This window comes from Oryx dammah, unplaced genomic scaffold (genome assembly GCF_014754425.2).
Source record: "Oryx dammah isolate SB20612 unplaced genomic scaffold, SCBI_Odam_1.1 HiC_scaffold_10, whole genome shotgun sequence".
In the NCBI taxonomy this organism is placed as follows: domain Eukaryota; kingdom Metazoa; phylum Chordata; class Mammalia; order Artiodactyla; family Bovidae; genus Oryx; species Oryx dammah.
In genome coordinates, this window is record NW_024070194.1 from 41,048,987 (window position 1) to 41,074,193 (window position 25,207).

A 25,207-nucleotide genomic window follows, 5' to 3' on the forward strand; every position below is an offset into this window, starting at 1 on the left:
GGATCCTTTCCTGACTAGAACATTCTGTCATTTGAACCACTGGGCTGAGCAGATACTGTTAGACTCTTTGGAGGTGGACAGGCATGACTCCTGTTTATCACCTGGGAGTTTTGCAGCCACTGAAGTACAGCTGACCCGGGTTCTCACCTCTCATTGCACTTGTACTTGTCCAGGCTTTGCCTTGGCTTTGGGGGCCTGTTTTGTTTTCTGCTCCAGAGAACACCAGTGTGGGGTGCAGCTGCACCTGTCTGTGCCTCCAGAGCACGACATGCCTTTTCCACTGGACTTTTCTGGATAGAGCAGGCAGCTACCTCGTGAGTGTGGTGTAACATGTGACCCCTGGCTGTGCTGACTGCCTGCGTAGTGCTCCCTCCAGAAGTGAGGGGTGCAGAGAGCAAGGAAGGGAGCCTCTTCTCAGTGGCCTCCTGTGTGGAGTTCTGCGGTCCGCCTCTGTGTCGTGTCCTTGGTACTTTGGAACATTCCATGCTGGTGCTTTGGAACTCAGTCCCCAAGCTCTTCCAGGTGACGTGTGGAGAGTGGGTACGTGGGGTCAGTGTGGTGCATTTCCGAGCATTTTCTAAGGCTTCATTTTCATAACACACCTTACTCAGTTTAGCGTTTAAACAGTCTGGTGGTCTTCTATTTTGGGATGAATACGGTGGCTCCCGTAAGTCACTATGTTTTATTCTCATATGGCTTTTGGTCCCAGCGCATCCCAGGTCCTAAACAAATAGTGACTGACTGCACTAGAAGGAGGTCACATAGGTAAAATCAGATATCTCTGAGGAAAGAGGGTAATTTGAAGGCAAAGGGGAAAGTTCATGATGTGGTGTGGAGAAGGCAATGGCACCCCACTCCAGTACTCTTGCCTGGCAAATCCCATGGACGGAGGAGCCTGGTGGGCTGCAGTCCATGGGGTTGCTAGGAGTTGGACACGACTGAGTGACTTCACTTTCATGCATTGAAGAAGGAAATGGCAACCCACTCCAGTGTTCTTGCCCGCAGGATCCCAGGGACGGGGGAGCCTGGTGGGCTGCCGTCTATGGGGTCGCACAGAGTCGGACACGACTGAAGCGACTTAGCAGCAGCAGCAGCAGCAGCATGACGTGGCGAGTTATTATTGTTGTTCATTTCTCCCATGCCACTCACATAGCTTCAAGGATTCCAGAAGTATATTCTTCTCTAGATCCCACCCCTACACGTGCACAGACATCTTTTACTGTCTGCATTTCCATTGGGTGTCAGCATTCACTGCGTGAAAAACCTGCCAGGGCCAGGAATCTCAGATGACGAGAGGGGTGTCTCTTCCTCCAGACAGATGTGGCCACTTGGGGAAGGCACCAAGGGCCAGGTGGGCACCTGGCTGGTCTGGAATGGTAGGCAGCCATACCTACAGAGTAGTTTCTCTTGAGCCTGGATCCCGAGGTGTTGCTCGGAATGTCGTCATCTCTGTTAATGCTGTGATAAGAGTTGAGATAGGAAGACACAAGAGGGACTGTCACGTACCGAACAGCGGGACACAGCAGAAGTCACCAGATCTCCTGGGTGTCAAGTAACCTTCTCGACAAGGCTTATCTCTTAGGAGCGATTACAGAACTTGCAGAGCTCAGAGAGGTTGGGGGGCCAGTTCCTGTGCTGTGAACTGTTGCTCGGGCACCAGCCGGCTCTCAGGCTCTGCATGACTTTCTGGAGAAGCTGTTAGTGCCAGAGGCAGGCGGGAGGATGAGAGGATGCACGGACTGGAGGTCTTCGGGTAGGAGATGCTCCTCAGCACATTTTGAACTGAAAGCATCCAGATCCCAGGCAGAGCTTCCAAAGTGCCCGGCATGATGCCTGCAGCTCAGCAGGCCCCTTTTAAACCACCTTTAGATCAAACGTGTGAAGTGCTCAGCCTTGTTACGTGCTGATTGTGATACTAAGGATAGAGCAACAGAGCAGGTATACCCAATTTTAAGGCAGTGTCATTCATCTTGTTCCAGCCCTCCAATCTGTTATCACATAAATTGTCTTGATAGATGACATCCAGGAATTGAAAATGTCTTGTCCCAGGAGAATCTTGTGGACTCAGAAGGACAGAAAGATGACCAGTCAGGTGTTCAGTTGCTAAGTCATGTCTGATTCTTTGCAACTCCCTGGATTGCTAAGTCCTCTCTGATTCTTTGCACCTCCCTGGATTGCAGCACACTAGGCTCCCCTGTTCTCTAGTATCTCCCAGAGTTTGCTCAAACTCGTGTCTACTGAGTCGGTGCTGCTATCTAACCATCTCATCCTCTGCTGCCCTCTTCTCCTTTTGCCTTCAATCTTTTCCTTGTATCAGTATGTTTTCCAGGGGGTTGGCTTTTCACATCAGGTGGCCAAAGTATTGTAGGAATGATGGGCAAGGCTCTAAGAAAAAAATGAATTTGGTATCAGAAATAAAGGGAGAGAGATTCTGACCCTAGACAAAGTTTTGAGGCAATGTTGAAGTGGGAATTTAAAACAGGAAAAGATGCACCGGAACTCCAGAACATGGGAGTCAGCGGAGTTCCTGATGATTACCTGGCATGGCGCTCACCTGGTATGGCCCTCACCTGGTATGGCCCTCTGGTCCTCAGGCGGCCTGAGTGGGGTGTGAAACCGAGGTCCAACTTTCAGATCTGTGGTCTGGCGTCTGGATCCCTCGCATCACTTTTTAAAACTTGGGCTTAGCTTTATTGTGCTTCACAGATTTTCTTATTACAAGTTGAAGGTTTGAGGACTCTGCATTGAGCAAGTCTATCTGTGCCATTTCCTTGCATCAGTTGGAAATGAATCAAGGAGGGCAGGAAGCTAACACATTGTGAGCCACCTCTGTGGTCCAGTGGATCAGTTACCTGCTGCTGCAAACACACCAGCCCAAACATTGTGGTTGAAAATGGCAACCCTCCATTTGCTCGCATCTCTGAGGGTGGTGGTGCTGGCTGATCCGCTGGGCACCTCTGACTCCCATGGTGTCACCTGGTCTCCCATGGACATCCATGGTCTGCTGCCTGCCAGGCCTTCCTCACCTGTCTGGGGGTGGTGACTGCAGACTGGGGTGATGGGCCCAGACTGGTGGTGCCCAGCACCTCAGGCCCAGTGCACATGGCCTTCCAAGCTCACGTTGTATAGTGAGGTCTCCCTGACCAGAGTCATCACATGGCCCAAGGTCGAGAGGTGGGAGATGGCCTCAAGCCTTTGATGGTGGGGCCTTGAGGTCCCACTGGAGATTGGATGCATGAGAATGGGAGGCATCTGGGCTATTTTTGCAATCAGCTGCTGTTGAATCCTGATCAGAGCCTGGTGGGGTGGCAGGACTGACCCCAGGAGAGGAACAGGCTGAGTGTTGGACATGGTGGTCTCACTGCTAGGGAGTGAAGAGGAGGCTCAGGTCTGGTCTGTTTCTGGCTCTGTGAACAGCCAGCCTTCACACAGGGTGTGCCTCAAGGTGGGCTTACCACGGTGAGGGGCTCAGCGAGCCTGGGAGTAAGTGTCTGCCACTGCTGTTGCCTGTCCTCAGGCAGGGAGCCTGGTTCCCTCGCATTTAATGATTGTGGTTGTTGTGTCTGCTGCCCGGCCATGTACAGATGGACATGTGCTCTGTGCACCGGCTGTTCCCTGGGCAGGGACGGTGGGTTATTGTTCTTAAAGGTGGTTGGCAAGACTACCAGGGCTGCTGGGGACTTTTCTCAAGGAAGTCGAGGGGAATGGCAAAATCTAGATTCTCGGCACAAAGCATGCTGCTGCTAGAAGGTCTTCAGATGCCACACGAGAGGGCGATTGATGTTTTCTTTCATCCAAGTGCCTCTTTGTGTCAGGGGACAGAGGCTGAGCGAGGCCGACACCTGTCAGATCCCCCGGGTCCCTCTGCCGGCCCCCGGCTCCATGGGCCTTGCTGCTCAGGACTCACACCGGTGTGTGTCTCAGTCTCTCTTCCTGGGACAGCCTTCATTTCTCCTATCAGAGTGTGAGCCTGTGGGCTCCTGCTCCACTCAGCTCCAGACCTTAAAGCCAGAGCCTAGAGAGATGACCCAGTGGTCTAGGACCACCGGACACACACGGGACTCATGGGGGGACATGAAGGGGCAGGCCTGGTGAGACTGTCCAGCAGGGGTCAATTCTACACCTTTCCCAGGAAACAGCCCATACGCACCGGGCAGCCAGAGACCGACCAGGAAAGAGGTCAAGTTCAAGGGCCTGCCTCTTCTCCAGGCAGATATCGTGGGCCCTTTCCACTAAAAGTCTCCCACCCTCACCCATTCTGTCTCCTGATTTTGACAGTTTAGTTCTTCTTCCTGGGCTGTCACTTGACTTGAGCACAGATCTGGCCTCGCATTCTCCTGGGTATGTGGTGTCAGATGACCCAGCCCTGTGACAACTTTGTGGCCAGCGACACTGGTCCTCTGTGCTCCCCCTGACCTGCCTCAGCAGGTGACCTCTTCATCTAGGGACTCATTTCCATGACCCAGTTAATGATCCATAACCCATATCTATTATCATGACAGAGGATAGTATCAGCATAATCAGTATCTTTCAGAAAATGTATTTTAGCGGGAAGTTGGAAATAAGATTGGTTCCAGGATGGTTGGACAGAAAAATAATTAGGAAAAGCTGATCTTTACAAAACCTTACTATTGGGATGGACTGGGAGGCTAGAATTTACAACAACGTGTTCAGAAACAGTAGATTCAAAACGGGACTTCGTAAATCCACTTCGATCCATGCACCAAAGTGGACACTGCACCTCCTTCACTCAGATGAAAGAAGACTGTGTTTTTCTTGCCAAATGAAAGAACTGTGTATTCTGATCTAAACTAATGAGAAGCTGGGAGGTTGGGGTCCTCGAAAACATTGCTGGTGCAGAACTAAGCACTTGAACATGTCATTAATTATTAGCGTGATTTCTGGTATTTTCTAAAAGGCCTACAAACTCATTTTTGGCTCAAGAATACATATATATTTGCTGTCTGTGCTTTTTTCTGCAAAAAAAAAGCGAATTCTGTGGCAAAAATAGCCACTTCTATAATTTTGCAGGATGTGGAACTGGAGGGGAAAACCCACAAAGGTAAGCAATTTCGTCTTTGTGATTCCCAGTTTATCACTCATTTTTCAAGAAAAGAATGTTCCTTTCTGGAACAAAGGAACTCATTCGGACAAATGCTGGAACCTGCCCTTTGTGCCCAGCTCTGCTCCCCTGGGTGACTGTCATACGCATTAGCAGCTGATCATTCCTGGGATGCCTTGGACGTGCTTTGCTGGATATCAGGGCATGTGGGGAGAGGAGGGTCTCCTCCCACAGCAGAGGCTGAGTGTGCCCACAACAATAACCCACTTCGGGGCTGACAGCACAAGAAAAGTGTTCTCTGGACCAGGTGCCATGAAGCGAGCCCCTAGTTCAGGACAGATCTCAAGTTCCCTTGGCTTCTTCTGTGCTCTGAGTCGGGTGTGTGTCTCCATCCGCCCCTGGCCCGCACTGCGTCCACCCACAGGCAGGCCCATTGCCGACATCCCCAGTTCCTGGACACAACCTTGGGGCCTTGTCCTCCCTTCAGGAAGGGAGTCCCTCTCCTTCGTGTCTGTTTCCCAGACTGCCTCCTGCCTGGAGCACTATTCCATTCTTTATCCATTTCAACTGCTCTGCTTGCAAGCCTGGAAGGCCTCTACGGGGAAGGGAGGACCGTGTGCACGGGGTTGTTCAGCCTGTGTTTGTCCCCAGGGTCCCCGCTGCAGCTGCCCGGGTGCTGTCCGTGGTAGCAGCAGAGAAGCAGAAGTGAGCAGGGTGCACACAATTTGAATACTATGGGGCGTTCTTGCTGCAAAATTACGCATGTCCTAGAATTTATGTGTATTATAGGGCTTTTTCCTTCCCACGCAAATGCATTTGATAATTAAAAACTTAAATTAGCCATAACAATAATTTTGAAACATTCTGTGGAGGTTTTTAATTGCTGTGGGCTTTTGGCAGCGGCTCCTGGGTCACGTGGCTTCCACTGACTGGACACCACAATTTCACAGACAGACGTCCCAGCACAGCCAGGGTGGCCAGAGGTGGGGGTGTCATCTGGCAGAGGAGAGCAGCCCCGTCTCCACAGAACAGGCCGGGCCATCCTTCCTGAACAAGCAGCGGCTTGTGCTGAGACAGTCTGTTCTAGTCCGTCTCCCTCTGGAATCTCCTCTCTGGTTATTTCTGCTCTGGTGCCTCTGGCTCCGGCTGCCCCAGGTCACCTCAGCTCAGCCCGCTTCCCTTCCAAGGGGCTCAAGTCGGGGGGAGCGGGAGGAGCCCAGTTGTGTCCAGTGCCTCTGGTGTCCTCGGTGATGGGGGCTGGCCCTCCCCTCCACGCTGAACGCCTGGGGAGTTTAGGTGCCAGGCCAGCAGTGCGTCCCTGCCTTTCCTCAGTTCCCCAGCCCCAGGCTCCAGACTCATAAGCCCTCACCTTCCTATAAATAGCCTGCTCACCGAACTGAGATGGTGACCTGAGAATTACCCGGTGTCTTCCCGCCGTCATCTGGAGGAGGCCGAGATAACACCCCTGTCCCAGGGGCAGATGGGCCTTGGCCAAGGCAGTGGTCCAGCGGGCGTGGGAGCAGTATCAGTTGGCATGTGTCTCCCTCCCTCCCCTCCCTGGGCTCTGCACTGCTGTGGGGTGTGGATGAACTCTGGCCCTGGGTACATGGATGAGCACATCTGCTGACCACTTTGGGAGAAGGCGCTGGGACGCCCTGGGCACTGGGCTGGTCTCTGGGCTCCAGGGCTACACACTCAGGCCGTCTCCTCTGCAGGCATCATGACCGGCATGCAGAGGCGCGGCTCCTGGGTTGTTGTGTGGAGCGAAGAGGAGGAACCTGGCTTTGAGTCACAACCCTAGACCCGGTTTGGCCCCTGAATCCTTTGGCTTCTCTCTTTCCTTGCGACTCACCCATCTACTTATCTCCCCCTTTCCTTGGTCTTTGGCCTCGAGCCACATTCTGGCTTTAGACCTCAGCTTCTCCCACCGCAGGTCTGGGGCTGGGCCTCAACCGTCCTGCCTGCAAACTGGGGGCTCAGCCCTCTTCCTAGGAGTGGGACAGGCCACCCTTGGAGCTCCCTGTGGCCTTCAATATCCCAGCCGGGCCCCTGAGTCACATTTGCCAAGTGGCAAGATTGATGCTTGTATCTGGGCCTCCTGACTCTGGGTTTTCTCCAGACCATGGCCTGCACCTTGACTCACTGACCTTGGAGGACTGGGTCTGAGGGGAAAAGAGTCAGGGCAGGGAGAGGAGGGAAGCGCCCTGGAGACTTGGCTCATGGAGCAGAAGTGTGAGACTGGAGGCGAGGAGCAGGCGAAAAACTTGCTCATGCTCTGGATTCAAGAAATGGCAGTTCCATCCTTTCTTGGGTTCTGTGTAAAGTGGAGGTGCTAGTCTCCAGGTTGTGCCTTACCCCCCTGACCCCTGCCATCCCCACAGGGCAATGGAGGAATGATGGACCTGAGACCCACACGGCCCTGAAGTGATCAACGTGCCTCTTCAATGGCTGGAAGAAATAAGCAGTAGAGTCTATCTTCAGGGTGCCTTGGGAGGACCCCTCACGCCACTGTGTTGACTCGATATGACTTCCACTCCTAGGCCTGTGCTTCTCCTTTCAAGTCATTCTGGTAGACCCTCCATTGTTTCCTCCGGGCTCTGATGGCATCTGTGTTCCTGCCACACACGGCAAGGCTCCTCATGACTGCCACTGTTCCCAGTGGGTGGGGTCTAAGACAGGCACTGAAGACCCTCCAAAGGTTGAAAGCAGGAGGAGAAGGGAATGACAGAGGATGAGATGGTTGGATGGCATCGCTGACTCCATGGACATGAGGTTGAGCAAGCTCTGGGAGTTGGTGATGGACAGGGAAGCCTGGCATGCTGCAGTCCATGGGGTCGCAAAGAGTCGGACACACTGAGTGACTGAACTGAACTGAAGATCCTCTGCTGAGACGGCTGTAACAAGAGCCCCCTACACCACGTTCCTAAAGCCAGTGTGGGTACTGTCTTCAGAAGACTCATGCCACAGGGACTTCTTGCCCTGCGAACTCAGAGAGCCGGACATGCCTGAGGGCGACGTCCTCCCTGGAGGCTGGTGAGGATGGAACGAGGCACAGTCTGGCTCCCCTACTTCCACGCGGGGTGAAGCCCGAGATGCTGCCCACCCTCCAGAGCCTTGGGGGTCCCGATGAGGCTCCCTGCTGCAAGATGCCCTCCCCTTCCCTGAGATCCTGCCCTGGCAGGCTTGCCTCCCTTCCCGTCTCTTCTCCTGCTTCCTTCCTGACCCCCGACAGGGCCTTGTGCCTGTGGGGCCTCATCTCAAGGCTGATTCAGGGAGACCCACCTGAGTGAGATGCTGGGTTTCAGGACTTGCTCACCTTCTCAACAGTCTCTCTGGCAAACCTTCTCCAAGTGACCTCTGGTGTGCTGTCCACCTTCTCCCAGGCTTGGATTTCTCACTTGAACTAGAGTTTCTATCAGTTCTAACTTCCTGAGGCTCTGTGGCCAAGATCACAAAAGGAGGCTGCTATGAGGGGTTAGACATTGTGTACAGGAGGAACGTACCCAATCAGAAGGCGGTGCTGACACTTAGCGACTCTGTATATATGTGTGCACATGATTGTGTGTGTATGTGTGTGTGTGTGCATGTCTGTGTGCACAGATATGTGCCTGTGAAAGAGAGAGAAAGACAAACCCTGGGCGAACACTTAATGTCTCCAAGCCTTGGCTCTCATCTGTAAAATGGGGGCAGTAACAGTGTCTCTTCATCATTTAATCCTCTCTGTTGGGAGGATTAAATGCCTCCTCGTGAAACGTGCTTGGAGCACCCCCGCCCCCCATCATCCCCCGCTGGCATTCAACTCACTTTAACCCTCTGTCCTTCATACCTGTCCTGCTGAGGTCATAACCCTGAGGGTACCTGTATCTGGGAGGACCCCTCTCCTGCTGCCCAGGGCTGGGAGAAGGTGGTGAGACCCATCCTTGGGGGGACACTGTCTGATGTTCTGCAGAGGGTCACCAGGAATGGGATATGCCAGACAGTTTCCAGGCCTCCCATCGCCGGGGCTGTGGGCTGAGCTCAGGCGTCCGGCACCAGCTACAAAGGGAAGGAGGAAGATGGCCTCGCTCTGCGGGGATGAGAAGACAGTCATCTCTGGAGTCGAAGGTAAAAACAAAAGTGAAGTCATTTACTCTTCCCTCAGGCTCTTGGTGGCGAGCTGTGTTTTATAATTAGCGGATTTTGCCAGGGAGGGAATGTCAGAAATTTATGGCACCAAGGCCTGCTCATTGGATGCCCAAATATAAGACAGAAAAGGACAAAACACTTAGGGAAATTAGAAGCCATTTAGAAAATGAATCCCCAGGGGATCTGTTGAATTTCAATTGGCTGGGACAACGGCTCTTTTCTACTATATTTTCCTGTCTCCTTTCTTAGCCCCTAGTCAGGCCATCCTCCTGTAGGGCTGGCTGAGTTCTCATCGTCTTGAGCGACCTCCAGGCTGTGACTGGAGGTGGGTCTGAAGCCACCGAACCCTCCCTCCTCTAGGCCAGCGGGCAGTGGGAGACACAGTTCCCTCATGCTTTTAGGGGTTCAGGGTGTCTCCTTAGGTGCTGCAGAGGATACAGATGTGGTTCCAACTCAGACTCTGCCTGGCGAGGGCTCCTAATCTAGGAGGGTGATGTTGGGGAGACAGGACCAAAAATGTGCAAAGCAAAGAGAGATGTGCTCTGCAGAACAGGTGAGCTCTGGTGTGGTGGGCCGTGCCCACCGGTGGGGTGGCCTCAGGCCCAGCCAGCTGTTCCTGGCCAATGCGGTGAGGCCGATGGTCTCTTCACAGGAACATTAAACATTTGATCTAAAACACTTGAAAACTAGGTGTACTTGCAGACATTGCTTTTTATTTTATTTCCATATAACTTTGTGATCAATGTAAATATTTTCATGATACAAAAGTTTTTTTGTTTTTCCCCAGAAAGAAGATTCTATTTTATGACCTCATGAATCTGCAGAGGAAGGGATGGAAATTAAGACACTTGATTTGGTGCCCAGACTCAGTGAGGTGATTAGTTAGCTGTGGTGGCTAGACTGGGAGAAAGCATTTATCAACATCTTCCTGGTCAACCTTGGGGCTGTGACATCACAGCTGAACATTCTGGTTGAGACCCAGGTGAGGCCCACAGGTGATGCTCACAGCCTCAGGTTCGCCTCTGCTTATGCTCACCTTTGGCGAAGCACTGTCCTGAACAGCTTGTGTGCCTTCTCCTAGCCCACCACCTTCTACTTGTTTAACAAAATCTACATACTTTTATGATTGCCTCTAATCAGGTTCCTGATTTTAATTTCTAATTAGATGCACCATCATCACATCGCATTATTTTGAACAAATCATTTGATTCACTAATACATTCATATTCTTAATATGTCTCACTTGTTGTAAAAATATTGGATTGATTCATTAAACTGTGCTTAATAGGTGGAGTTCGATGGTAAATAATGCCATGGTTTAACATTAAAATAAAAATTAATAGCTAATTTGGAGGGGCAAGATGCTTTCTGGTCTGCTTCCCTTGTGACCGTGGAGGCCACTAAGTTTCTCTCGTCTGATCCCCTTGCTTCTTTGGCTGAGACCTGACTTCCCTGACCAGGGACTGAACCTGTGCCCCCAGTATTAGAAGCTCAGACAGAGTCTTAACCACTGGATCCCCGTCTTTCCTTGTGGACGTATGGGCTGTCATCTACCTCTTCCCAAATGGACTTCCTTTTGCATGGATTCAAGCTTGCCTTCTTTCTAATTAATACTGAGCACTGAAACCAACTGGATTTCCTGAACCCGTGTTACACCATACTGGAATCAAGCACAGAACCCCAAGACAAAACAACAGCCAGGGCGCCTGCTCCTGGGGTGTGGGGGGGCCCTGGTCCTAGGAGGTGAGTCCCAACAGAGACTCTGCTCTCAGGACTCCTTTGAGACCTTCCCTATGCTATGCCCACCAAAGCCAAGGCTGCTTCATCAATGTGCTGCCCAGTTCCAACACTTCCTCACTTTTTAACACTTGCCAAGAATCCCTGTGCTTGGGCCCCATAGCCAATGAGCAGCGTCTGCAGACTTTGTCCTCTGAGCATTGATGCTGGCCAGGAGGGCCCCCTTTCCTGCCGGGAGGACTCTATCTTTGTTCTCAACAGTGTGTTCTAGGTGGGGGTGGGCTGAGCACCCATGCAGGGGGTGAGCGGAGCACCAGCTCTATGGAAACCAGGGCATCTCCCGAGAGCCGCCGGGGCTCGCCCTATATAACAGCAATTATTCCCTCCTAGACCTGCCCTTGGAAAGTGGGTTAGGTGTTGGACTTTTTTCAAGATAAATCTGAGTGAGGCTGGCAGAGGACCTGGAACAGGAGACAGAGCAGAGGTGGCCGAGAGGATGGAGGAACGGGCGTGTCCAGGAGGGGCACTGGCGGGGGACAGTGCTGGGAGTGGTGTGAGTGTGTGAGTGTGAAAATGTGAGTGTGTGAGTGTGAGCACGCAGGTGGTGGGGGGTGGGTATCAGCTGCGGCAGGGGGAGGATCTTTGTCCTTGTGCTGCTGGCTTGGCTCTTGCTCTTACATTCAGACCCAAATACACATTCTGGGGTCCAAAGACAGACAGACATTGCTGATTCTCTGAACAAACTTGCAGGATTCCAAATGGCCTGGGAAAGCCAGGAGCTGGCCCCAAACTGAGAGGAATAAATTTAGCAGGATGGCCCTGGCTGTGGCAGTTTGAAAGGGACCCTGAGAAGTGAGGCCGGGCAAGGGAGGGTTATCCAGATGGATAGGGTTCACCTATGGATAGGTGGGCTCTGGGGAAGGGGCATGACTCGGGGTGTTCAGCCCTCGGGGGAGACGACAGAGGGCAGGACAGCAGGTCCACATGACCCATCTCTGTGTCTCCAGTAGGGTCAGAAGTGCCTGAAGTGAGGGGAGAACAGCTCCTGAGGGAGGGGCTGCCTCAGCCCCTCTGGTCTAGAATCCAGCCCCCCTCCACACACACACACACACACCCTGGGGCAAGGCAGAGGGCTCAGTGTGCTGCCTCCCTTCCACTCAGACTCTTTTCTGTCACCTGAACACAGCAAGAAAGCTGGAATTCTGGAAAGGGAACCTGTGAAAGCACCCTCTGCAGGATGCAGTAAGAGACTTGGGTTCACATCCAAGCTCTGTGACTCTGGACAAGTTGCTTAACTTCTCCGTGCCTCCATTTCCTCATCCTAGGACATGGCTGTGATTTCCAGCACTTTTGCAGGGGAAGGTCACCAGAGAGAAGGAAAAGCTTGGTTATAGTGAGGCCATGAAAATTCCAGACAGGGTCTTCGCTCCCCACCAGGCACAATAGTAGACAAGAGAAAGAGGGTGGTTAGACTTTCTTTACCTTACCTCTTTGCAGATAAGGCTTCCTTGTTGGCCTTGCAAGCTGTCCGATGACCCTGGTTCACATGGCTGATTGGAAGACTCAGTCTTCTGGTTTCTGGACCGTTTTGACTAATACCCCAGTTGAACTGTTGGATAGCATCTCAGAGTTTTATGGGTAAATGAAACCCAGAGAACATAGCTGAGTTGAGGCCTCATACTTCTTGCCCAGGGAAGGGAGCTGATTCAGTCAGAGAGATTTGGTAACAGCACTTGTCCTCAGCTCACTTTTAGGAAAAATAACTAACATCCACTTTAACCTTGTAAAATGAAGCTTCTAGATGGTTTGACTCATATGCATGCATCATTTCAAAGAATTCAAATTTCAAATCGATTTAATACCCTAATCAAGGGAGGAAGAGGTACCAGGTGGGAGGCTGTGATAATCACATGCACATTTCAGTACATAAATTCCAGGGCATGAAAACACGGCAGGGAAATGAAGACCCGTGGTGGGTTCTGGAGCAAAAGCCAGTCTCTGGGAAAGTAATGAGATCAGAATTGTCTGTATTACATGGGAGGATGAGGGGCCCAGCCTCCCTGAGGCGAGGACCCCAGGCTGGAGGGCACAGGTGTCCTGCGTGGAGGAAATGAGGCCGTGTGGCCCTGTGGGCATGTTGGCCTGTGCACACTGTGGGGGTCAGTGGGTCACGTCACAGGAGGTGTGAACTGGGGTGGGCAGGAGAGTGGCGTGGGGCCAACGACACAGATTTCTTGTCTGAAAACTGCACGTGTCTGGGCATTTATTCAGCCCAGTAGTTAAAAGGGAACTTGGAGGCCGGGGTTGGGAACAAAAGAAAATGTAGGTAAGCTTTCTGGTAGACTCCTGAGGAAATAAGAGGTCTCCAAAGAAAGAAATACATTTTGTATGTTATTCTACAACTTGTATCTTTTTTTTTTTTTTTTTGCTGTGGTTGAGTGCACCCACACATACCTTATGGCAATTAAATAATTTCTCTTTTTTTTTCTGCACCTAATGGCATGTGCAATCTTGGTTCCTTGGCCAGGGATTGAACCCTACTCCCCCACATTGGAGACATGGAGTTTTAATGACTGTACTGCCAGGGAAGTCCCCCTAAAATATCTTTTACAATTACTCCTTGGTGAAATTGGGTGAGATCCCTGCATTTCCCGTGTCTCTGCCAATGTGACAGCACCTGCTTCTAGGGCTGCACGAAGGGTCCTCTGTCTCTTTCTTATGGGTGGGGGTGCTGTGGAGGCCAGGAGGTCCCATGCAGAGCTCCAACCCTCAAGGGAGGGGATGGTGAAGGAGGAAGAGGAGGAGCAGGGTGCATTCTTATAACAAACATTTTCTGTTTCTAATGTGAAAATCAGTGCATAGTCATTTATATTTGCTATAGAAACGTGGACAATTATGAGAAAGTAAAATTCAGGTAGAGCCACACTTAGCACCTGTACAATTTTTGCCTTTATATTTTTAAGTTACATTAGACTTATACTTGTAGTTTTGTTTTTCCCAGAACATCACATTATCACACCCTGAGAAATGAGGCCGGGCAGGGGAGTGTTGTCCAGATAGATAGGGTGCACCGTGTGGGCTCTGGGGAAGGGGCATGACTTGGGGTGTTCAGCCTGATGGGGAGATGACAGAGGGCAGGACAGCAGGTCCACACGACCCATCTCTGTGTCTCAGGGTCCCTTTCAAACTGCAGGCCTTTCAAATTGGCCTGGCTCTTGTTCCCTGTGTGCTTTATTCTCAGGCTACATTGTGTTGTCTGATTATAACTCTATTTCATCCATTGTGGCCCTACTTATTGGACAGTAATGTCACTTATGGCACTTGATGCCTGTAAAACACCCTCTACAGGGACTTTCAGGCATGTCCCATGAGGAATCTCGTGAATATTTGGCCAATCCTGGAGCTCAGGGCTGACAGCGGCCAGCAGCTGATGAGCTGGACAGCCCCACCTTCTAACACTTTACTAATATTTTGTCTATTTAATTCTCATGGAAAGCATTATAAACCACAATGAAAATAAATAAATGTTTCAATTTATCCAATTAATTTAAAAACATACTGAGATCTGGGATATCTCCCCAGGAAATGTCATAGAGAAATTTGAAAAGTTGCTACTTTTCAACAGAGGCACCCTTTTGTTGGGAGACAAGAAGAAAGATAATAAAAAGAAAGATGACAAGAAGAAAGATGACTCAGAAATGCTAAAAATCACAACCAACTTGATGATTAAGAAATTCCGAAGGCCTGGGACTTCCCTGGTGGTTCATTGGAAGAATCCCCGTTCCAGTATAGGGAATGCAGTTTCAATCCCTGGTTGGGAAACTAAAATCCAACATTCCCGGGGCAACTAAGCCCATGAGCTGCAACTACTGAGCTCACATACTGCAACTAAGACCTCACACATCTAAATAAATAATAAAGAAGTAAATATTAAAAAGAAAAGAGATTCCCAAGGCTTACCTGTGGGTGCTACAGAAACAGAGAATGGGGCAAAGCTTGCCAACATTTTTACTGCAGATGGAAATGCACTTCACTCCAAACACCTAAAATGTATAGTGGATATGGCACTAAAAGCACAGGTAACAACAGCCACAAAAATTAAATCCACTGGGCTTTACCAAAATTAAACACTTTCGTGCATCAAAAGGCACTATCAACAAAGTGAAAAAGCAACTACCCCACAGAACTGGAGAGAATATTTGCAAATCATATGTTTGGTAAGAGGTTAGCATCCAGAATACCTAAAGAGCCCCTAATTGAGAAGACAAATAACCCAGTAAAAATGGGCAAAGAAAGACATTTCTCCAAAGATAAATAAATGGCTGATAAGCACACATGCTCAACATCACTAGTAGTTAAGGAAATGTAAATGAAAACCACGGTGAGATATTCTACACTCATGAAGATGGGTATTACCTCAAACACACAAACAAGCAAATATAAATACCACAACATCAGAAAATGATGGAAACACAAGTTCATGTGCACACCTAGGCTAAACAAACTGAAACTTCGGAGTTTGGAACAGAGAAAGGTTTACTGCAGGGCCAGCAAGTAGATGGGATGTCTTATGCCCTAAAAAGCCTCAAGTTCTCAGAAGGGTTTTGGCAAAGCATTTTTAAAAGCCAGGTGTGTGTTTGGTTGTGTGTTGGGGGGAGGGTTGCAGGGTCTGTGATCAGCTTGTGTACAGTTCTGATTTGCTGATGGTGAGGTAGCCGGTAGGTGTCACAAGGGTGAACATTGTCAGTTCTTAGGCTTCAGGATGGAGGAGGGCCTGGCAACCCACTCCAGTATTCTTGCCTGGAGAATCCCCAGGGACAGAGGAGCCTGGCAGGCTATAGTCCATGGAGTTGCAAAGAGTCCGATAGGACTGAGGACTGAGTGACTTTCACACTTCACAAGGCTCCAGGAGGCCTGGGGCTGTGTGTTCCCTGTCATCAAGTAGTTAACATCTTTCATTGGGTGAGGGGTTTTCACATCTGCAAAACAATTTAGAAAATTTGCATCCAATACTGTATGCAGGTCAAGAAGCATCAGTTGGAACTGGACATGGAATAACAGACTGGTTCCAAATGGGAAAAGGAGTACATCAAGGCTGTATATTGCCACCCTGCTTATTTAACTTATATGCAGAGTACATCATGAGAAAAGTTGGGCTGGAGGAAGCACAAGCTGGAATCAAGATTGCCAGGAGAAATACCAAGAATCTCAGATATGCAGATGACACCACCCTTATGGCAAAAAGTGAAGAGGAACTGAAAATCCTCTTGATGAAAGTAAAAGAGGAGAGTGAAAAAGTTGGCTTGAAGCTCAACATTCAGAAAACTAAGATCATGGCATCTGGTCTCATGACTTCATGGCAAATAGATGGGGAAACAGTGAAAACAGTGGCTGACTTTATTTGGGGGGGGGCTCCAAAATCACTGCAGATGGTGACTGCAGCCATGAAAGTAAAAGAAGCTTACTCCTTGGAAGGAAAGCTATGATCAACCTAGACAGCATATTAAAAAGCAGAGACATTACTTTGCCAACAAAAGTCGATCTAGTCAAGGCTATGGTTTTTCCAGTGGTCATGTATGGATATGAGAGTCGGACTATACAGAAAGCTGAGTGCCGAAGAATTGATGCTTTTGAACTGTGGTGTTGGAGAAGACTTTTGAGAGTTCCTTGGACTACAAGGAGATCCAACCAGTCCATCCTAAAGGAAATCAGTCCTGAATATTCATTGGAAGGACTGATGCTGAAGCTGAAACTCTAATACTTTGGCCACCTGATGCTAAGAGGTGACTCATTTTAAAAGACCCTGATGCTGGGACAGATTGAAGGCGGGAGGAGAAGGGGATGACAGAGGATGAGATGGTTGGATGGCATCATCGACTCAATGGACATGAGTTTGAGTAAACTCTGGGAGTTGGTGATGGACAGGGAGGCCTGGCGTGCTGCAGTCCATGGTGTCACAGAGTTGGACGACTGAGAGACTGAACTGAACACACACACACACACACACACACACATATATATACACACCAGACCTACATATACGATGCTCTTAAGAAACACACAACAAGGATCAACATCTAATAACGGTGGTTTGGGAGTCTGGAGGCGCTGTGACTCTTTTTTTGAAAAAACTGTTTTCTAAATTTATGTGTTTCCCTAAGCTGGGTAGAGGTCAGGTTACTCTCACATCATATCAGTTTCCTCCTTGTGGACGTATGTTGGGGCACGGCTGTCATCCTTGTCTGTGTGTCCACTTGGTCAGAAGGGAACTTGTGTGTGTATGTGCGTACTCAGTCGTGTCCAACCCTTTGTGACCCCATGGACTGTAGCCCGCCAGGCTCCTCTGTTCATGGGAATCTCCAGGCAGGAATACTGGAGTGGGTAGCCATTCCTTCCTCCAGGGGATCTTCCCGATCCAGAGATCAAACCCCTGTCTCTTGTGTCTCCTGCACTGCAGGTGGATTCTTTACCACTGAGCCACTGGGGAACTCCGAAGGGAACTTGACATTCAGTATAATGAGGACTCTTCACACAGCAGGACTGCAAGCTTGACACGATGCACCAGCTACCTCGGGGAAGTGGGGCCCCAGACCTCAGGGTTTCCATGTATGAGTCAACACCACTTCTGAAATACAGCTACTTCCCGGCTCTGAAATTCCCTCCAGCTCTGAAGACTGCACAAGCCCATGGCTCCTGATAAATCTTGCAGCAGGCCTTTGGCAAAAATCAATAAAAGCCTCACTTTTGGACAAGACTGATGCTCAGTGGGAAGGGGAAACACTTGTCCACCTCGACCTGGAGGAGCAGCTGGGCTCAGTGAGGAGGGGACAGAGCATGGTGGCTTCTGGCTGGGGCCCTGTCACTGGGTGAGGAGTCCCATCATTCCAGGGGACCTGGGGGGAAAAGCAGGCGGAGGCACATGGATCACACCCATTAGCTCCCATTTTCTGAGCACAGGACGGACCATCACAGTTGGTTCCATTTCTGAAAAACCACCTTCAAAAATACCCCTTTCCAAACTGCATGCAGACAGCATGGGGGAGTGGAGGCTAGGCCCCACTAAGAGGAGGGTTAGCAGCCTGATAACCCAGGATGTGAGTCCACCTGCATCGTGTTGCCCAACCTCTGACTCTTCTCATTTTCTCACAGGGGCATCTGTACCTCCCTCAACCCAGATGGGCATCAAACTCAAATACCTTCCTGAATAGGCAAATACCTGTCGAAATAGGTAAACCCTCGTCTAAATAGGCAAGTCCCTGTCTCAACCCAGACACTCGTTTCCAGCACCCTTGGCAGCCAGCAGAGATCAGGTGACTCGGTTCTGACCAACAAGAGGTGAGGTGAAGGGCTGCTACAGGATTTCTGGGGAAAATTTCTCTCTTATAAAGGAAGAGGGGCAAGAGGGGAAGACTTTTCTTGCTCCCGCTTCCCCATCCCTCCCCAATTCTACTTGTCTTTGTTCGTGAGTGTCTAGAGCTGACCATGAAGCACAGAGGTGATAATCCAAAACCCCAAGGGCTTTCCTCGTGGCTCAGATGGTAAAGAATCTGTCTGTAATGCAGGAGACCCTGCTTCGATCGCTGGGTTGGAAAGATTCCCTTGGAGGAAGAAATGGCAACCGACTCCAGTATTCTTTCCAGGAGAATCCCATGGACAGAGGAGCCTGGTGAGTTACAGTCCATGGGGTTGCAAAGAGTCGGACGTGACTGAGCGACTAGCACTTTCTTTCCAAAGCTCCGAGGATGGCAGAGCAGCAGGATAAAAAGAACTGAGATCACTGATAAAGAAACTAAGCAGGGCCCTGGCCCCCCATCCTGGGCATAAAAGCCCCTCCAGGTCCCTTGTTTCTTTTAAGAAGGAGGAAAGTTTCAGCCTGCCAGACCCTCCCTGAGTTCCACACGGCAGATTCAAGCAGTGACTAGCTAGAGGAGTTGAGGAAAACAGAGAGAAATAGCAGTGTAGGATGGAGCCTGCTGCTGGCTCCTCCTCCAGGTATGTATAAAACAATTTGATGTTTCTCTCTGAGTTCTTCTAGGAGCTGCTGGAGAATTGTCGCACACCATGCAGCCCTTCCCAAAAACTGTGTCTATAACTCTTGCCCCCACACCACTTTTGGAACATGAGCTGTCCATTCTCCCTTCTTTCCTCTGCTCCAGACTCCCAGTTTAAGTTTGTTTTACCTCACTGTGAGTTGGGTGCATGAACTTGGATTTAACAACAGTGAGACCACAGGACCCCTGGACAGGTAGACAGCCCTGACCCCCGCGCATCCTAGGTTGTGAAGTCAATCAGCACCGCGTTCTTAAAGCACTTTGGGTCGTGTGCTCTGTTCCTCGCAGCCAAGCATACCCTACTTGACAGGATGTGCGTTGACTAAAACTGTCTTTTTGAGAATATATTGAAAGAGTTTAGAGCCTTCTTTCAATAAAGGATTCAAGAAATCTAAAACATAAGAAAATTCAGTTTATTATCATATTCTGACAAGCTCCAATAGAAAATGACTTAGATGAAAGTACAATTACCAGTAAAAGTATGAAGAAGGCCCATATCATAAATGGACACTCCATATTTTCATACTTGTGCAGTCATTTTGTGACACTCACTTGAGGAAAGGTAGGGAGATGGCAAAAACATCTGAGAGTCCAGGGACTTTGTTTCGCTTAGAGCAAGAAGTGCATATCTTTGGCTTGTGGGCCAGATATATATTTTTTAATCTTTAATTTAAACTTTATCTGGTTTTATGAATAGGTAAATCATAAAACAATAAAAAATGCAAAGGGATAGTCACCTAAAAATCTCTCTCTGTGGCCCCCAACCAGCCAATTCTCTTCCCTGGAAGCAAATGATGTCACTAATTTCTCTTAGATCTTTTCAGAAATATGCGTGGATTTTAAGACGTGGTGGGCCAGTCCATTGGTGAAGGAATGGATCTTTATCCTTGTGGAAATACATACAGTGGAATACTGCTCAGCCACAAACAGTGAAATAGTGCCATTTGCAGAGACCTGGATGGATCTAGATATTGTCACGTTGAGTGAAGTAAGACAAAGAAAAATATCATTTGATATCGCATATATGTGGAATCTAAATACATGGTACAAATGAACATATTTACAAAACAGAGTCACAGATACAGAAAACAAACTTGGTTATCAAGGGGTAAGGGTGGGGGCAGGATAAACTGGGAGATTAGGGCTGACACATACACTCTACTACATATAAAATAGATTACTAATAAAGACCTACCATATAGCACAGGGAACTCTACTCCATAGTCTATAATAACCTAGATGGGAGCAGAATCTAAAAAAGAGTGTATATACATATCTCTCTCTATATATATATATAAAACTGATGCACTTTGCTGTACAATAGAAACCAAGACAACATTGCAAATCAACTATACACCAATAAAAATTAATTAAAAAAAAAGAAATGGTGGGCCAGATGTTCTCTGATGTGAACTCTCAACTCTGCCCTCATGGCTCAAAACAGCCACATACAATGCATAACAAGGGGGTTGGCTGTGTTCCGATAAAATATTTACAGAAGCAGGTGGTGGGTGGGATTTGGCCCATGGCTGACTCCAGAGACAAACTCCGGGGAGAAAAGGCACCAGGCTTCTGTCGCATGTTCTGCACCAGCAGGTGTTCCACATGTATTTACCCACTTCCATCATGTACACATGTCTGTAAAGTGGACAGCCAGTTCAGAGAGTCACATACAGCATCCAGTGTTGCAAGCTTAGCAAGCAGTTCAAAGCCGAAGCTTGAAGCTTCACACTGCGTCTTCTGCTCGTTTGGGGAAATTCCTGTTTCCCATCCTTGGAAGTGGCAGCATGCAGCAGCTCCCTTCGTGATTTCTTGTGAGAGGGACTCTGCTGTCTCTTCCTCCCACACACCTGCCGACACATGGCTTTGCTTGAGGAGGAAGGGGCACCTGCAGGCAGGTGAGGGTGCCCCGGGCCAGCACCTGCTGAAGCCCCTGCCATCTGCACTGAATATGTTTCATGGCTGCAGTGGAGGCCCCCTCCCTCTGTCCTTGCACGGCGGGTGGGCAGCCTGTGGAAGGAGGCCCGCGGTGCGTGCACACGATGTAGGACCTACTGCTGAAGCATCATGTACTCAGCCTTCGCTGCATCCGTGAACATTTGGCTTATTTTCCAGTTTCCTCCTTCTTGGGATGAACCGAGCTGCAGTGACATCTCTCTTCTCCTGCAGGAACAGCTGGGACGCCGTCACTCTGCCAAATGCCCCGCGGACTCACACTGCCCAAAGGAGCTGACTTCTCTCTCTTTTCGGTGTGGAGAGGCTGGAGGCTGGGTTCTCAAGTTTTACGTTGAGTCCTTTTAATTTTTATTATTTTCTTTCTTTAATTGGAGTATGATTTCTTTACAGTATTGTGTTAGTTTCTGTTGTACAGTCACATGAATAAGCTGTAAAGTTTACACATATCCCCTCCCTCCACCCACCCCATCCCATCCTTCTAGGCTGTCACGGCAGCTTCCCATAAGCTAGCTATTTCGCACGCAGCAGTGTGTGCATGTCAGTGCTACCCTCTCCTGCCCCTACTGTGTCCGCAAGTCCAGTCTCTACTCCTACCTTATAAACAGGTTCATCAGCACCATTTTTCTAGATTCCGTATGTATGCATTAATAAGCTATATTTGTTTTTCTCCTTCTGACTTACTTCACTCTGTATGATAGACTCTAGGTCCATCCATCACCACAAATGACTCAATGTTGTTCCTTTTCATGGCTGAGTAACATTCCACTTCATATATGTACCACAAGGTCTTTATCCATTCATTTGTTGATGGATATCTAGGTTGCTACCACATACTGGCTTCTGTGAATAATGCTGTAATGGGCACTGGGATGCATGTGTCTTTTTGAATTATGGTTTTCTTACTTTGAGTCCTTTGATTAGACTCAGGTGCTGTGTCCCAGGCAGAGAATCTCACAAGAGATGTTTCAATTGAATAAACTTCAAGTTTTATTTTATCCCACCCACAAAGTCCCTTCAAAGCTCCCTGGACAAGGGGAAAGGACAAAAGCAAAGTATTACCACTAGTGTGTGGAAGAACCCACCAGCCACAGGGCAAGGGCAGGTGGGCAAGATTCAAAGCAGGTCTCCCCTGGATGTGCTCTGAGGTCTCTCCAGGCAGGTGACTCACACACTTTGCAAACAGGGCAGAATTAAGCCTTGGGCATCTGACTTCTCACCTCTGGAATTTTAGACCCTTCAGACTCAGCTCAGCAGCTCTGACCTTTGCATGTCTGTCTGTGCATGCCTGTGCCGGTTTGTCAGTGCGTGCATGGGTGTGCACGGACGTGTATGTGCGTGCATGGACGTGTATGTGCATGTGCACATGTGTTTGTCTTGTATAATAGAAGGAAAAGAATTAGGGTTGACTCAACCACAGCATAAGCTAGATAAAAAAATGTTTTACTTTTTTCATTTTCATATTTTTTCATATATTTACATACCATGAAAGAAAAAAGAAAAATCTCTAATGTTCAATCAGTAACAGTTATCAATATTTGAAAGTTTTGCCATTTGATGGCACTTTTGATTTTCTTTGTCAGTTTCATTACTATTTCCTGGATTCCATTCTTTTCTATATATTTCCTAACTATGTAAATTGCTCATTTGGGGAATTACCTACTCTCATACTCTTATAATTTTTTCCATCCAGTTACTGTTATTTTTCTTTAATATTGTAGTACAATATTTTTGTGCTATAAAGATTATACATTTTTTGTATAATAAAGATACTATTCCTATTACATATGCTATCCAATTACATATGCTAGAAATCACTTTGTCAAGTATATATGCCAGGCTGCTCTTGTTCATTTTGTTTCATCCCTGAGAACATTTAAAAAATTTTTCAAAGTCAAATTTATCCATCTTTTTGTTATCTTGCTTCCTGTGTGGCTGAGAGGGCTTTCTCTCACCTCAAGGGTGTACACACATTCTACTGAAGCTGCTTTCATTCTCTTCCAGCCTCACTGTGCACATCTCACTGACATGTGCGTCTGTAACTCTCAAACCAGATGTTTTGTTATGAAAAAGTGAAAGTGTTAGTCGCTCAGCTGTGTCTGACTCTTTGCGACCCTGTGGACTATAGCCCACCAGGTTCCTCTCTCCATGGGATTTTCCAGGCAAGAATACTGAAGTGGGTTGCCATTCCCTTCTCCAGGAGATCTTCCCAACCCAGAGATTGAACCTGGGCCTCCTGCATTTCAGGCAGATTCTCTACCATCTGGGCTACCAAGGAAGCCTTATGTTTGACTCAATAATGAATCTAGAATTTATCTTTATATGTAGAATGACAGAAGCCGTACTTTTTCAAAGTTGTATTAGTTTACTGTTGCTGTTGTAACAAGTTACCAAAGACTTTGTGGCTTACATCACTAGAATTACTGTGTCACAGCGCTGTAGACCAGGAGTCCCACAGGGCACTCTGGACCAAGATGAGATTGTGGGGGGAACCCTTTCCTTTCTGGGGCCTCGGGGAGGACAGGCTCTCGCCTTTTCAGCCCCTGGAGGGGCCACTGCTCCTCTATCTCAGGACCCTTCATCCTTTGGTGTCTCTGTGGCTGACATCAGCCAGGACAGTTTCACTTTCAAAGGCTCTCGGGTTTGGTTTGAGCCCCAGGGGTCTGGGATCAGCTCTCCATTTCAAGGTCCATGAACTTAATAGAATCTTTGAAGTTCCCTCTGTCATGAAAGGTCATAAAGTATAGGGGGTAGCATGGGGGCTATTATCCTGCTCACCACAAAACGGAATGGATTTGCCAAAGTGCAGTGCACTGAAGGGTCCATCTTTTCCCCGTTTTTGCGCTTCCTATTTACATCACATAGGGATCTCTTCCAGGAATATCTGTCTTCTCTGGCTCCTCCGTTTGTCTAGACCTGCGTCAACACCACCCAGACTTCACTACTCTGACTGCTGAGGCTGCTTTCACATCTGGTATGGCAGGTATCTCATTAATAGTGATGTTTTAAAAATTCTTACTCCTCTTTTATATTCTTTTTTCCATATGAACTTTATAGACACTTTGCCAAGGTTCATTAAAAATCACCATAGGATTTTGATAGCAATTTGTAAGTTTACTGATGGGTTTAAAGGTATTTCCACTTTTATAGCACCGGGCATATCCACATGTTTCTTGTTCCCACGTCCTTGTCCTTCTGTAACGGGAGGCCAAATCATGCATGTATGGGTTTTTTTAACCTGCTGTCTATGAATTTCTTAACTGGTTTATTCCCGGGTATTTTATTATGTTTGCACTCGTGAATGTCATCTCCTTTTCTCCTGATCGTTGCCAGTGACAGCTTGGCTGGGTTTTGTGTGGAGTTGTTACCAAGCCGCCTTCGGTGCCCTCATTAGTCCCCCAACTCGGTCTGTTGATTCTATCGGAGTTCTTAAGTGGACAAATATTTGGAGTTAGAATTCAGAAGCACAAATTATGGTTGTTAATCATTTCCTTTTCATCGTACAGTTTTGCCCTAAGGCTTTTTCGCAGTCAAGAAAAAAAGGCAGAGTTACATAATTTCTTTCAAAGAAGGTTCATTCACCCCACTCCCAATTTATTCAGGAGAAAAACAGAATGAAGGTGGGGAAGGGGAGGGGGGTTGCTGGGGCCTCCCCACAGGGAGGGGAATCTGGTGAGTGAGGAAGGGGACAGAGGGGATGCTCTTCTATCTGCTCAGGGATCCCAATGCCCCTGCCTCCACCTCTCGCCAGCCTCCTAGGACAGTTGCTCAGGGCTGTCTCTCCGTGGGTTCTTAGGAGCTCAGGGCTCTTGAGGAGGGGTCCTGACCTTCCTTGGTTCTGGGCTGTCTCTACCTGTCTCCGAAGTGATTAGAAAAAGCATGAAGTGCATTGTTTTGCTGTAGATCTGAATAGAATATCAAGAACTCCCATGTCACGAGTTCCTCGGTGTTTTTACCCTGGTATCCTCCTATCTGCATGCCCTCCACCCCTTGTATCTCAGTAGGATGTAAACTGCAGTTCTATTCAGGAATCAGTGGGCAGAACTGTTACTTTGCTTATGGGAAATCTGCATGGAGGGAAAGCCAGTGGAAGGGTCTTGGGAGGAAAGAAGAAGACAGTTTCCTAGGTGGTGGCAGGATGCAGGCTGGGGTGGAGTCTGTGATCTCAGTTAAACCGAGCTCTGTCTCTGGGGCCTTGGAAAATGGACATTTTCACCTTTATATTCTTTTTTCTAGAAGAATACTTCCTTCTGTTTACTACTGTCTGCTCTGCTTTTCA